The following is a 14,846-nucleotide window of genomic DNA, read 5'->3' on the forward strand; positions in this document are numbered from 1 at the left end:
GTACTTGTATGTAAAAAGTGATAACGAAAATGTGTGAAAAGGAAATTAAAGCGAGTCTATCTCCAGCTGTTGTTTCTATTCGAGGAACCTTAACATGGCGCAGTCGGTAGGTCGATAATGCATCATGAAATACCAACAATACCGTGGTATAAAATTGGGTGTGATATTTTGTATTTAGGAGAAACTATGTATCTGCTTGTTACTGAATATTATACTAAATGGGTAGAATTGATATTATTGGATCAAAATGCCCACTCGCAAACGGTTATCAAACATCTTAAAGCAATATTTAGTCGCTTAGGTATTCCAGCAATAGTAATTTCAGACAATGGACCGCAATTTAAATCGGCTCAGTTTGTTGCGTTTTCCGTTGAATACAGTTTTGATCATATCACTTCCAGTCCTAACTACCCTCAATCGAATGGGATGGTAGAAAGGCAAAAACAAACTGTTGAAAAAATGTTGTATAAAGCCATAGAAGATAAAAAAAATTAGGATTTGATACTTCTTATGTACAGGAATACCCCATTAGAAATTGGTTTTTCACCAGCTCAATTATTAATGTCTAGAAATTTGAGAGATATTTTACCTACTACTCAAACTTATGTGAAACCAAAAGTTGTCAATTCCTCTAAATTTAATAACCAAATAAAATCAAGTCACAAGAAACAAGAAGAATATTACAACAAAAATGCCAAAACCTTAAAACCTATCGAAGTAAATAAGAATATAAGATATCAAGATAAATTAAATTCAACTTGCCGAAACTTTGCCGATGGAAAGTGAAAATAATACAGAAAAGATAGAAGTCAATAGTAGAAATGAAATTGATGTTGATAATTTTGATTCTGATGATGATTTGGACATGACCGCGTCTGATAACACATTGTATGAAGTACCCGAGAAAACAATGTATGGTCGAAGAATAAAAAAACCAGACAGATTGAAATATTAATAATAACTTATTTTTGTGGGCTTGGTTAATCTTGATTGAAAAAAATAATATATGATCATGTATGTTTTTATTTTATTTGAATGATTAATGTATTTTTAAACTTGTTCAGTTACCTTTCTTATATATAAAAAAAGGAGATGTCATGAATGTGATTATTTCTGCTACTTACTGTACCTAGATGCTTTGTCCATGGATTGTACTTGTATGTAAAAAGTGATAACGAAAATGTGTGAAAAGAAAATTAAAGCGAGTCTCTCTCCAGCTGTTGTTTCTATTCAAGGAACCTTAACAGCAGGTCTTTTAGATTTATAGAATTTATTTAATTAGTGGTAAATGTTTTGAAATGGACGAAACTGTTAGTTTTTTCTGCACTGGTAGTTTTTGTTGAATCTCCTTATCGCAGAACAAAAAGTAGCAAGTTGTCCACTGTCAGTTCTTCACGAATTATTATTCAGTCATCCTTGTTCACTGTGTTCCAACATGGTTTATTCTACTGAAGAAAAGAAATTGTTGCAACCTATTATCGAAATTATGAATGAGCTAAAGCTACTACAAGAATTTATAATACGAATCATCCAGACCACAACGTGAGCCATCAATACCTTGAACATTTAATGGATAAGTTTCAAACTTCAGGTTCTGTTCACACGAAAACACGAAGTGTTCCGTCCTGTCAGAATTGACGGAGTTGAACTTCAGTTTTAGTGCATGTACAAATGGATAATCGATAATCTATCAGCTACTAGTGTTTTCGAATTTTGAAAGCCTACAAATTCTCTCCTTTTAAAATATTTTCAGTTCAGGAATTGAACGAAGATGATTCTGATCGTCGACTTCAGTTCTGGGAGGTGTTCAGCGAGAAATTGACCTATAACCCAAACCTATTATACATGTTTCTCAGAATCCCCCACAAAAATTGAATGTCTGGGCCGACATTCTTGGTAATCATATTTTTGGACCATTCTTCATTGAAGGTAATCTCAATGGAGACACATACTTGAATCTATAACAAGACTGTGTAGTTCCTATGACTACATACATTTTAGAAAATGATGACAATACAGTAGAAAATGAAATAACATTCCATGGAGATCATTTCGAACAATTTATCCATTGATTTTGTTTGCACTGACATTATTTGTTGTTGATTTCCTCATTAAAATGAACCACAGCGAATTTTGTGTTTCTTCTTAAATAAAACGTTCAACATTTAATTTCTCAAAACGAATGAACCAATTTTGAAAAAAATCACAAAGTTGATAGAGGGACAAAAGACCTTCCAAAATATGTATCACTCGACCCCCCATGCCATTGAAAAAATAGGGGGATAGTTGCTGAGCGCAGGGGGTGAAGTTTTGGGTATGATTTTCATATCAGAATTAGTCTTCCTTAAAATGAAAATTGACATGAAATTTTCGATTACATGTCCGTTTCTGACTTACAGGGGAGGTCAAGTTTTCGTTGGAACGCCCTGTATATGAAAGTGTTCAAAGTATAAAATAATCAAAGGAAAGACTGAAACATGATGGAATATACAGCAGCAACAGCTCGTTCAGCAGATTATTTTTCGAACAAAATCGTATGAACATAGGCTCGGAAATGTATAGTTTACAAGGTACTCAGTGCTGAACTTTTCTGAAAATTAATTTTCTGTATTGATATTTTGAAGTTTTTCCTTGAACTTTACTTTAGCTCACATTATTGACCATGAATGTACACTTCTGTGACATTTAATTTTGTGTGGGGTGAAGCATCTGAAAATAAAACGTTTTTCTTGAATTTATTTTATAGCTCGCTTCGTTTTCCAGAACAAATTAATACAGAAATTGTATGAAAACATATTGATATTGATATTCAATATCAATATTGATATTGAGAAACATTATTTTTCGAAAAAAAAAACACCCTGTATCGACGCCATATTATATACAACAATTCATTAACGTCAATTCCGAACACTATTTCTGAGATGAAAAAGGGTAAGTCTTCTCAATATCTGGATTTTTACAAATAGTTGTGAAAAGTATGTTTATCATTTGCCAAAATGTTCAATGCATTCATATTAATGATGAAAGAAGTGACTTATTCATTGTACAAGATTTTGCCATCTAAATATATTGTTTCGGCTAAAATTCTTCTGAATGAACAACATTTGTTAAAACTCTAAAATCGAACTATCACTCGAAACTTTTAAACATAGATTACTTTAAATTTCTTGGCACCCCATGATTTATGATACGAGATTCAGGAATTTTATTTTGGTCATACACAAAACAGTAGGAGTAAATTATATTTTTCTCGCAACACATTAAATGAAATGGGAGTGCCACACGGAAGTGTGCTTCGTATACTTAATGTGCATCCTTCAAATTATTGGCAAATCATTCTCCAGCTTGAGGTGGTAATAACTCAAAAACCAGATAAACTATGAATATATTATCAGAAAAGATGGAGAATTACTTGAAAATTGATGTGATGAAACTTTGTAGTAAAACTGACTGAGACAGTCGTAAACAGAATATATGAAATATTTGAATTAACATACTGAAATCGTAATATAAATAAAATACAATGAATTTGAATGTTATGATACATGTTAAGACAATAAAAAATGCAACGTTGAAATGACAACTTATTTCAACAGGGGTCTACCCTTCTCGTTTCAAGAATGTTTGTTTCTCATTGAAAGCATGAAAACATCGAGAAAATTATTTGGTTATTGTTGAAATGTCGTTGGTATTGGATAGAGCAACAAGTGATAAACACACTATCACTACGGAAACTAATTCAGTAAATTTTCGTTCATAATTACTGAAAATGTACTGACACAGCAATATTCTCTGATATATCTCAAGACAGCCATACATTCAAAATTTTTGAATTTGAAACTAGCTTTTATTCATGTGCTCAAAAAAATTTTTAATCGAATCAGACCCACCAATTTGTTACAATACACAACTTATAAGATATGAAAGCTTGTCACGATATACATATTATATTCTTGTTTAACTACACAGGTCAGTCTCGTGAAAAGCTTTTCTATTATACAGTGTGTAAAATCCAAATGAAATAAATTCATTATTTCAGTTACGGTGAATATTTCAACAAAATCCCGAAACACGTCAAATTTAAATTAAAATTTGAATACTTTTACGGAAAAATGCTACCCCTACCTTCAACCCCCGTTGAATGACAGGTACAGCCTCCAATTTTTGAAAGGGAAGTATATGCTCGTGATATATCGTTTGAAAAGTCTCTTGATTTTCTATTCAAAAATGGTATCGCTTTCAAGTTTTTTTGCAACAATTGAGATGCATCATAGATTTCTACACTTGTTAGGGCATCACTAAACTATCCTTATTCTTTGCCAAATTATTTCTTTTCAAAACTGTTATAGTCATCATCTTATTTTCCGCCATTTTGATTTTTTCCTTGAAAACTATCGATTGATATTCACATCATGGGGGTGAATGTTGGTTGGTTGGTCCGCCATATTGGATTTGGAGGGACGTCATGTTATTCCTCATATCTTTTTCAGCTAATTCTTTCATTTGATTCTGTCCGACATATTCAATTACCAATGATTTCATTTCGATCATTTCATTTGATAACCATATCATAGGAGTTACTGTGGAAATGATAAATCGCCATTTTGTAACGTCCGTTATTTTTTGTTGAATGGCGGCATTCAGGTAATATTCCCTTATCACGAGAACTAAACGTGTGTGCCAAGCCTCAGCTCAATTGGACACTGAGAAGTGGATCAAATTCAACTTGCAAGATTCGGTTACAGATACCAGGACGGGTGGAAGTGAATCCCCCCCATGCCCCCTCCCGGGTTGAGTGCCCTGAAGTTGAAACCTTTTCCCCCAGCCAGTCAGCGAGGAGAACCTACTACAACACTCCATCCACCCCCGCTCTCCGAGCGGACCTCAACTTACTGATGGGCACTTCAGCAAGATTGACATCTGACTTCTTTTGGTCGTAAGTCAGCCTTTGGGTGCTATTCTTTCGCGATTGGTGGAACTGAATAACAGTTTGTTGGTAAAATATATGAAAGACGTTAACAAAAAATATTTCGAATATTACCCAAGAGTTATTGTGAATATACTTCGAAGAATTAAATTATTGTTTTCCATTTGCAATAGTGATAGTTTGAAAAACGTGATGAACACAGAATTACTACAAATTCAACTCGATAATGTATATATTTTCTTCTCTACTTTGGGTATTTTTCAAAAATTTGATTCGATACAGTTTTCAAACCAATTTTGATGTCTGTCAGAGAATTGATACATGGGACATTTTTTCTCACTTGGGGCTATGTTCAAGAGATGCAGCTGTTGTTAGTTAACAATCTTTCTCTTTGACGGAGGTTTCATATATCAATTTGGTTTCAGACGAGGAATATCCACTGAATCAGCGATATTTGAGGCAGTTAAACAAATAACAGAGAATTCTGATGCAAAAAACCTCGATGGGCTTGTACTATGACCTCTCAAAGGCCTTTGACTTGGTAAATCATCAAAAACTCGCAATAAGCTGGAAAAGTATGGTATAAGCGGTGTTATGAACTTATTAGGTTATACCTATCAGATCGATCCCAAGTTGTTAGCATAATGAATTTTCAAAATCATTATATTATCTAGTAGAATCATGATTAGAGAGGTCGATCTTCGGACCAGTATTCTTTTTTCTATATGTAAACGACTTACCCATAGACTCGAATTTAGGTAATGTATACCAGTTCGCAGATCACAGAAACTGATGGCCAGATGGTCAGAGGGAATATGCTTAAACTAAATTTGTAATTTTCAACAAATCAATCAACTGCAAGAAATTTCTATATGTAAAACTCCAAAATGAGTCTATTTCAATTTTTTATCAAACCCATATCTGTATCAGCTGTCGCCCCCATACGAACGACAACTCTTAACTTATTAAATAACAGATTGAAGTCTATTTGTGGTGTGTTACGATACTTAAGGGATCAAGTCACTGTTTGTAGTCAGAGACCATATTACTATGTACATATACAGTCAATGATTTCATATGATATTATATTTTGTGTATTTCAGTATACTTACAAAAATATTCATCTGTCAAAAAAGAATTCTGAGATGTATCGTGAATTTATTTTGGAGAGCTCTTTTTTGTACACTTAACATTTTGGCAGTGTCCTGTTTGAACTTCTCGGATCCTGTCTGCTTTGTAAGAAAAATATTCCAACCTGTTTTCGAGAAATAGTGGTCAATATTCGAATAATATGGATATCAATTGATACCAGATATTTCAAACAACTGGTTGGTTGGAATGTCCATTTCCAGCCATAACTCTACATATTATGAGAAATAAGCTTTCTGTTAGGTGATAAAAGCATATAGTTCGCTACCAAAGGAACTTGAAAATATCACAGTCTTCAAGAAATTTGGAAGTTCAGTCATTTCTTACTTGAGAAATAAACGCTGCTTAGTACATTTCTCAGCATTTTATATGACAGAAAATAAAAATCAATGATCTCATTTTCATCTTATCTTCTTTAACTGCACTAAAGAATATTTTCAATAACTCAGCCTTTCGATACGCCACAATTTAGACAACCAGCAATACAGACGTGTATTCACTACGATGTGCTAGTCTAACATAGGCAAGTAATTTCGTTCATTATTCATTTACGACAATTTGTTCAAGTATTACAAGTAGCGCTGAAACTTATCATGTTTCTAGAATCATGATTTATAACAGACAGTTTTGGTTTTGGAATTTTCATTTCAAGCAATAGAAAGAAAACTTTAATTTTGAAGAAACCTGAAATGAATGTATGGAAAAAGTAATTCCAATGACAGGAAATAATTGTGCCGAAATTTTTCCGGGCTTTTAGCCCGACCTTTCGTCTAATAGTTGGCCTGAAAAGTTCGTAAGCTAACAGAACAAAAATTTTTGGATTTCAATTGGATTTTATTATCCATTTTAGCCTTCGCCTTCGTGGGCGATACATCGATTATAGCGGCCATACAATTTTTCGATACCATTTAATCGTACGATTCCTATCCAGCGAGCATCCTCTTGGGGTGTGAGAATGAGAAAAAGTCGCTGGGGCGCAGATCTGGAGAATATGGTGGATGCGGAAGCAATTCGAAGCCCCATTCATGTAATTTTACCAGTAAACCCAGAAACTGAATTTGAAACAAAAAGAACCCTAGTAATATTTCATTTCCTCACCAGTACAGAGGGTGCCACATTTGGAGTTTGAGTTGAAGAAATAAAGTTACCAAAAACTGTTTTCTAGAAGGTTTTAGATATCAAAACAATGGACGTGAATCTACTAATATAACTGATTCTATGTCTGGATCACTTCAGAAAAGTATTTTTGAAAAGTATAGTATTAACTTTCTTATTAGTCAGTGGGCTATGCTTGAAGACTGGCCGTAAACAAATCTAAAGTAAATGTATGTAGTTGAATGAGTATATACCAAGCGATTCTAAAGTAATGCCCAAAGTTATATCGATTTCGGCAGATTTTAGTTGACCACAGTTTTCGTCATAACTTTTTTGTAATCAAATTTTATTCTCATTAAACACCCAAACAGGGTATAACTAAATAAGTGTAAAACATTTAAGAAGGTGATTCCTCATCGAAAAAAAGATAGGATTTTTCATATAAAGAAATTTCATTGGAGCACCCAATGAAATGAACAAAAAAATTTTTATACAAATTTTTTGTACCCCCTTTAAAGGGCTGTATCTTAACAAGGGATGCTCCAATGAAGTTTCTTTATATGAAATATCCTATCTTTATTTTGATGAGAAATCACCTCCTCGAATGTTTCACATTATTTTGATCTATCTCGTAGGGTTCAGCCAGTGTTTGCAATGTAAGCGCAAAAATCCGTTTATTTGCGACAGAAACAGACGTGTAATCAAAAATTTTGAAGAACACGTCAATTTTTATTTCTAGGAGGAATTATTCTGATATAGAAATCATACCCGAAACTTCACCCCAATGCGGTCAGCAACTACTCCTCCTATTTTTTCAATGGCATGGGGGTGATACATCATTTGAAAGGTCTTTTGTCCCTCTATTACTTCTGTATTTTTTTCGAAATTGGTCAATTCGTTTTTTGAGAAATTATATACTGAACGTTTTATTTTGGAAGAAACAGTAAATTTGCTGTCGCTCATTTTATTGAGGAGATCAACAAAATTAATATCAATGGCAACACAATCATCGGATAAAATGTTCAAAATGACCTCCATCTTGTTCCATACAATAATACTTTCTACTTTCGAGAGACTTCCCTACATTATTGGAAAAGTCCGAACAATTCTCTGTCGCAGGTCTTCTAGATTTGTAGAATTCACTTTATTAGTAGTGAATAGTAGTGATAGTAAGCCACTGTCACTTCTTCACGAATGATTATTCAGTCATTCTTGTTAATTGTGTTTCAACATGGATTATTCTATTTAAAAAAGAATATAAATTGTTGCAACCTATTATCGAAATAATAAATGTGCTAAATTCGCTGCGAGAATTTATAATACGAATCATCCAGACCACATCGTGAGCCATCAATACGTTAAACAGTTAATGGGTACGTTTCGAACTTCAGGTTCTGTTCACAACAGAATACATGAAGTATCCCGTTCTGTCAGAAATGACGGACTTGAAGTTGAAGTTGTAGGACATGTACAAATCGACAATCTATCACACAAGTAGCTAGAGAGCGTCTGGTGTATCAGCTACTAGTGTTTTTCGGATTTTGAAAGCCTACAAATTCCATCTTTCCAAAATAAGGCTACTTCAGGAATCAAACGAAGATGATCCTGATCGTCGACTTCAGTTTTGTGAGGTATTCAGCGCGAAATTGACCAGTAACCCAAAGCTATTATACAATACATGTTTTTCAGACGAAAGTTCTTTCATGTTAAATGGTGAAGTAAATAGACATAATTGTCGTTATTGAAGCGATGTGAATCCTCATTTGGTGATGGTAACACATTCACAAACTCCACAAAAATTGAATGTCTGGGCCGGCATTCTTGGTAATCATATTTTTGGACCATTCTTCAGTGAAAGTAATCTCAATGACTGTGAAGATCCTATGACCAAACAAAATTCAGAAAATGATGATTATTCAGTAGAAAATGAAATAGCATTGCAGCAGGATGGTCCATCCCCATATTTTGATGTTCGGCTGGAACAGTTTTTGAATGAAGGTTTTCCAAGGCATTAGATCGGCAGAAGGGGTCCAGTGGACTGGGCAACTAGATCACCTGATCTCACACCGATGGACTTCTTTCTGTTGGGTCACCTCAAGTTGAAAGTGTACACTGAGCCTACCAATTTAGAAGACCTGCGACAGAGAATTGTTCGGAAATGCCGATTGCAAACTTCGGACATTATTATTATTATTACATATAAATAAAGGCTGAGGACAAAGTATTGTGTAAAAAACGAAGGATATCAACACGTCAATACAATGCATGTAAAAAGAAAAGAAAAATGATTAATATATGCATAGAGGCGATTAAGCAAATAAGCAAGTGTCTATTTTGTTTTTAAAACTGTTCACTGAGTCGGAATTCATAACATCGTTGGGTAAGTAATTCCATGTTTTGAAAATACGATTCACCAAAAAATATTGTCTCTGCCTCGTTGCGAATTTTTTCTTTTTTAATTTGAGTGTGTGACCACCTAACCGCGATTCATTGTTGATAACAAAAAGTTCTTTCTGATTAGCATAGTTATACTTAGCTATACGGAAAGATATGATGAGGTCCCCACGGAGTCGACGTTGGTCAAAAACTAGCAGTTGTGTCATCCTCAGTCTTCCGAGATAGGTTGGACGCACTTCACCAAAAGTCATACGTGTGGCTCGACGCTGTACATTTTCCAACAAGTCCCTTTCGCGCACCAGAACAGGACACCACTCTGGACCTGCATACTACATGATTAGACGAACGTAGGTTTTGTAGAGTTTTATGGAACTTGAATATGATAGATGGAGGAACCTTTTGCGGATGAGGTAAATCAGTGTGTTTGCGCGTTTGCATGTGGATATTATATGTTCGGACCAAGTTGAGTCAGTATTAATAGTCACTCCCAAGTCTACATGTGAAGACACTGTACGTAACGATTGACCGCTTATTGTGTACGTATGGAGTGGATTGTTGTTTCTTTGATGAACTACGACGCATTTGTCGACGTTCAGAGGTAGAAGCTAATCCTCGCACCACTGACTAATCGAGTTGAGGTCTTCTTGAAGGGAATGATGTTCGACTAAGGCATTTCTGTGTGACTTGTCTGTGCAAAGAAAAAGAGTGATCCACTTTGACCGTGAAAGTTCTGTCTGTCATTTTAGTTGGCCTCGAATACCGTGTATGACAAGTTTGTGCATTAGCCTCCTCACTGGGACCCTGTCGAAAGCCTTGGCAATGTCAAGATAAACGATATCTGTCGGTATTTTCCTATCGTAAGCTGTCGTCCAATCGTTAATGCACTGTAGTAGATTTCTGGTGGTTGATCTACCTTTGACGAAACCATTTTGTTCTGGTGGTATGATTGCGTTTTTCGTTAAAAATTCTGACATATCTTCTACGATGATGGATTCCATTACTTTGGAAGGTACGGATAAAAGACTAATGGGCCTGTAGTTAATTGGATTGAGTTTATCGCCTTTTCTGAAAATAGCGGTGACAGATGCCTTCTTCCAAACCCGTGAGATGTGAGATTTTGCGAAGGAGACTGATATGATTGTTGACAACGGAGAGCTGAGAGTTTCGGTAAACTTTTTGAATAATGTACGGAACGCTTTCGAGAGTAGACTATACCATTGAATGGAACTAGATGTTATTTGTTGTTGATTTCCTCATTAAAATGAATAGCATATATTTTTACATATATTTTTTAATAACGAATGAACCAATTCCGAAAAAAATCACAAAGGTAACAGAGGGACAAAAGACCTTTCAAATGATGTTTCACTCGACCCCTCATGCCTTTGAAAAAAATTGGTGAAGTTTCAGAATTAGTTCTCTTAGAAATGGAAATTGACGTTTTTTTGAAATTTTCGATTACATGTCAATTTCTGACTTACAGAGAAGGTCAAGTTTTTGTTGAAACACCTTATATAAACCTTTCTCTTGAATCTCTCAATTGTCTGTTGAAAAAACCGGCATCAAAATCCGTTGCGTTCTTTCAAAGATTGACTTTATTTAATACTATTCAGTGATGAATGAAGAAAACCGATTATTTTTCACAATCCTAATTCGTTGTTACGTCTTAGATGTATCTCTAAATAATCCATGAAACACTTCCTTGTTGAATCAACTCATAAAAACATAGTTTCACGCAAATTCTTTAAATTTATTAACGATCTACGTCTTATGCAATATGTTGCCTCATTACGTGCTGCTTAGAATTTCTAATACAACTGCTCCTTGTTTTTTATCACAATAGTTACTTTACTCGATTCGTTACTTTCTGTTAAACAGCCCAACAAGAATCTCATTGAAGAACTCTCTCCGACGAACAAAGAGAAAAGTGATTTACCGGTTTTTTTTTAATCTGTTTGCTTCATTGGTTATGTCGTGAGAGCAGAATATCATGGACATTCAGGCGATGTGACATAACGCCTTCCTAAAGATTCGATATAATACTTTTTTGTGGTAATTGTTTCCCTTTTCAATTATGGGAATGTTCAGAAAAGGAAATGGCTTTCGGTTGTTTGCCAATGTTCATTAATTATTGTGAAAGTCAACACATGGAAAGAACAAGCACTGTTCTCAAGCACTAGAACTGCAACACACTTCTTGAAGCGTATTTCACCAACCAAGCTGGCATCTTTTGGAGATGAGTTGAACTGATTTCTAACTCTGAAAATGGTGTGTATATCTTGCGGGGTACACTTTCACTTTCAGACACATATACATGGTTTGGAGGAGAAATTTTCTAGTGAAAATTCTCGCCAATTTCACTAGAGCGATTCATGTGAAGATGAAGAATGGGCTGTTTGGAATTGGATCTTTGTCACTGTTAATATTTCTCATGTCACAATTTAATATTCTCAGATTTCCGAAAGCATCCAAAAATGTGTTGTCGTATATCGATTTCAACAATTTCAGACAATTTCTGGCCTCGGAAATCGGATATGTGATTCGTGTTCTTTGAAACGGGTTCCAATTCCTTGCCTAGTCTGACCGATGTATTTCGTATGTACCTAACTTTCCATTTTCCAGCATCTTGACTGCAGACTTACCTGACATTTGCTGAAGTGAACACGGTGTTTTGAAGGCTAGCTTCATGTTCAATGAAGAAGTTTCTTCAATTCAGACAGACAGTGAGGTTATCACACCAGTCAGGTTGCTTCTCAGCTCGCCATCCAAGGCAGACAGACCACCCAGTCAACCAGAGTGCACCAAATTGTCACGTGTTGTCCTATCACCCAGCTAGCTAGGCGGTGAACCAATCATAGTGTACCAAATTGTCACGTCGCTTCCTCAAACTGTCACGCAGCTCGCCAGCTAATCAGAGCGCACGCTTCTGCTTCTCAGAACATCGTGGCGGGAGATTCGAATTTTCTGTTGGCATAAATAATTCAAGCAGACAATCGGGAGCAGGCGTATCCCTCAACGAGACAGACCACCCAGTTCCTAACGTAACCTAGTAGAGCGGGAGGGGTAACGTATGATTCAACGTGTCATAAAGACACTGAGTTTCGTAAAACAAGTTAACACCATTATGAGTTGAACATATGTAGGTAAACATAACAGAAAAATTTAAATAGGGCGGCTTTTGAGGAAGAACGGTATTTAACGTTTTCAACGTTCGTTTTCCCTCCGTATATAGTGTGTGGATTATGTGAAACGCACTATCATTTATGATTTCTAAACAAGTTGGTATTTTGGCCGCATTTATAATTTATGTTTTGTTAATACGCGTTTGAAAAATTTCACAAAAATATAATGCGATCATTTTAGAAATATCATCCAATTCGTTAGTGTACGGAAGGACGATGAACTGTGAATCGACTTCCTTTCATATAGTCGAAGATAATCCCTAAATTCACGTTTCCCAAACTAACCTAGATACCATATTTGAACCGCTGCTTTCACCTATGTTCTTGATAACATTTCAGCAAGTTGTATCTTTTTTTATTCAATGGGATCATAACAAACCTATGAACAAGGAAGTTTATTCCTGCCATTTTGTGTTATGGACAATTGTATGAGGAATATTGAATCAGGAATCAGGACAATTGAATCAGGAATATATCTGAAAGTATTGGTGTCCTTTCAATAGACATCAAATTCTAAACCCTGTTTACTACTAAGACATCCAAAAATTTCAACCTCTAGTTGTTTTCAATTCCGTATATAAACTTAATATACAGGTATCTGTTTTAAATAATTGAAACAAAGTCCTCTACCTTAGATCTCTTTGTGTCTAAATGGCAAATACATCATCTGCATATTGGATCCAAGTTCGCGAGAAGTAATTTAAGTCATATTTTACTCCAAATTCAAATTTGCTACCGAACAGATCAGCAAAAAAGGGGAACACTGGGTTTTCCATAGGTGTGCCTTCATGATGGCTGTAGAGATAGTAATTGAACTGCAGATTTCTGTTAGTTGTGAGCAGTGTTCAATACTTCTTCACTCAGACCACTCAGAAGATCCTTCAGATATTCAAAAGTTGATGAAGTTGACACAGCCTATTGAAAGTGATGGCGAATTAATTTGAAGCTGTGTTTCAATGAATTAAATCAATTACGCGATATATCGATTGATTGTTTTAAGTTTCTTTAAGTTTGAGGTTAGCAAACAGTATATCCAACTGTAAGCTCTAACACCGTATGTGAAAGCTATTCTATGTGAGACATAGGTGCTGTCATCGTTCAACTATGGTGATTTCCAGTATGGCCCAAAAAAGTACAAAATTCGTGTTTAATGCTGATTTTTGGAATTCGTAGAAGTCAGAGGATATTACATTAATTACGTGATGGTTAAATATGGCTCATAGGATACATCTATGTAATGCAAATCTCTTTCATTTGATTTGAAAATTTGGCCGATTTTCGGCCAATTTTTCTTTTCGAATTCAAATTAAACCAAAGCGCCGCTGAAACAGACCGAAAAATGTCTCCGAACCGGATATAACAATGTCAGGTCAGAAAATTTCGCTTTCTGCTTGATACGTTTGTTGGGGTTAAAATAGACACCAGTATGTCTTGGCACAATCATGTCGCTGGAATTTCAAAGGCTGCTTCTCAAAAGCTTGGAACACTGTTCCGAACCAGAAAACTGTACTCACTTCAGCAACTTTTGATGCTTTATAAAGCTCAGATTAGACCTTCTTTGTATTATTGTTCTCATGTATGGAGATCTGCCCCCCAAACATCTGTTACTGTATTTGCCTACATTCATAAAAACCATTTCATTCAAAATACGGATGTCCACCACCACCCAACCCGTCAAAGAAACCAATTCAGATTGGAAATTGTCAACTACTAGATCTATACAAAATCCCCAAAATATGCTGCGGCAAACTTTTTCAACATGCTACGTGATGACTTGAAGAATCAGTCAAACCTGTTCAGATTCAAAACAAAATTGAAATGTTATATGTCATTTTATAGTATTTCTGAATTCATTTCGGACTGTCAGTGAACAATGTACTACCTACTTTCAGTGTTGCTTGGTTTGAAAATGTTTTTAAAGTGTTTTGTTGTTTTATTATTTTAACATTGTTCTGTTTTGACCTGTCAATCCAATGTAAATTGGTGTATGATCAATAAATGTCTATCTATCTATCTATCTATCTGTCTATCATACCCTGAAGTTGCTGGATTCCATCCAGAAAAAATTCATCCGCCTGATTGGAGACGCAAAC

The 14,846-nt window shown here is 35.1% G+C and overlaps 1 protein-coding gene and 1 long non-coding RNA gene across 2 annotated transcripts in view; both read left to right on the top strand.

The window, feature by feature from the left end:
• LOC111503677 (uncharacterized) overlaps positions 1-14,846 on the top strand; it is a 307,933-nt gene that overhangs the window by 71,951 nt on the left and 221,136 nt on the right.
• Positions 860-2,738, top strand: LOC141482257 (uncharacterized). The gene is made up of 2 exons (XR_012465421.1): positions 860-1,427; positions 2,400-2,738. It is a non-coding gene; the product is annotated as an uncharacterized lncRNA (long non-coding RNA).

The sequence above is a fragment of the Leptinotarsa decemlineata genome, unplaced genomic scaffold (genome assembly GCF_025532065.1).
Source record: "Leptinotarsa decemlineata unplaced genomic scaffold, Ldec_3_MD MMD2_tig00000882_RagTag_RagTag, whole genome shotgun sequence".
NCBI lineage: Eukaryota > Metazoa > Arthropoda > Insecta > Coleoptera > Chrysomelidae > Leptinotarsa > Leptinotarsa decemlineata.